Source organism: Etheostoma spectabile, chromosome 8 (genome assembly GCF_008692095.1).
Source record: "Etheostoma spectabile isolate EspeVRDwgs_2016 chromosome 8, UIUC_Espe_1.0, whole genome shotgun sequence".
Taxonomy (NCBI): domain Eukaryota; kingdom Metazoa; phylum Chordata; class Actinopteri; order Perciformes; family Percidae; genus Etheostoma; species Etheostoma spectabile.
The window spans coordinates 34024184-34025182 of NC_045740.1; the positions used below are offsets into that span (position 1 = coordinate 34024184).

Below are 999 nucleotides of genomic sequence, written 5' to 3' on the forward strand. Positions count from 1 at the left end.
CCCCTGCTCTGATGATGTGGTTGCACACACACTGGTAGAAATAGACCTGCATCACTTTTTCCAAACGGTGAGGAAAGCTCTGTAGATTACTAATGACAGACGACAGAGTTGTTCATCTACGTGACTGACTGCAGACGGCATGCGCAGCGCTTTTTGTGTCGTTTCTCGATTGCAGTTGTTCTGGTTTGTTTAAAACATCTCTTCATTTCAATACTTGAAACACATTCAGACATTTTGGGAAATCAGTTTGTGTGCTGTAAAGCTTAGTTACAGTACATGAAAAAAAAAATGCAACAAGTTTATCATTTATATGAAATCGCTCGGCATTAAACGCAGCCTCCTGTGCAAATCCTGTTACCCCTTTACTGTCAACGCTAAAGTGTAACGTAAAGGTTAAAACATGTCTGAAGTCCTGTTCATCTAAATCTGCCATGTCTGTAATTTGAGAAAGTTTTCACCGTGAGTTTCCCACCATATTTCCCCAAACACACAGGTTGTGTAATTATATTAGCTGGCATCTCTCTGATACGGCAACATGTTTGCAATAATAAATCAAGCTTTTGAATGAGCCTTGACATCATGTCTGGGGGAAAGTCTCAGTGAATTCCAGTAAAACTCAGACTGCATTTATCCCCACGAAACGCAGACCTGGGGCGCTGATCTTTAAATCACATGAGGTCTCCCGGTAATACTAGTCCCATATGAACAGGGCTTTAAGCACACTTCTTCATCAGGGTTTCCCCCAGTAGTTTCTATGGTAACGGAATCACGGAGGGAATCGTGAAATTAAGAATTTAAAAAAGCTATGACAGATTCCATAGGGCACCACACCAGGTCAGTGCTAATAGCTAGGCTTACTGGAGATTTGAAAATATGACTCCAAGTCAGTTTCAGATTGACTCTTAACCCTCATGTTGTCCTATATCATAAATAACATGATGGATTCCACCCAACGCTCTTTGCCAAGTTCAAATCTCTACTTTCATTAATTTTGGGGCG

General features: G+C 41.0%; 1 long non-coding RNA gene across 1 annotated transcript in view; it reads right to left on the bottom strand.

Annotated features, from left to right (window-relative positions):
* LOC116694615 (uncharacterized) overlaps nucleotides 1-999 on the bottom strand; it is a 6616-nt gene that overhangs the window by 5036 nt on the left and 581 nt on the right. The gene's annotated exons all lie outside the window — the stretch shown is intronic.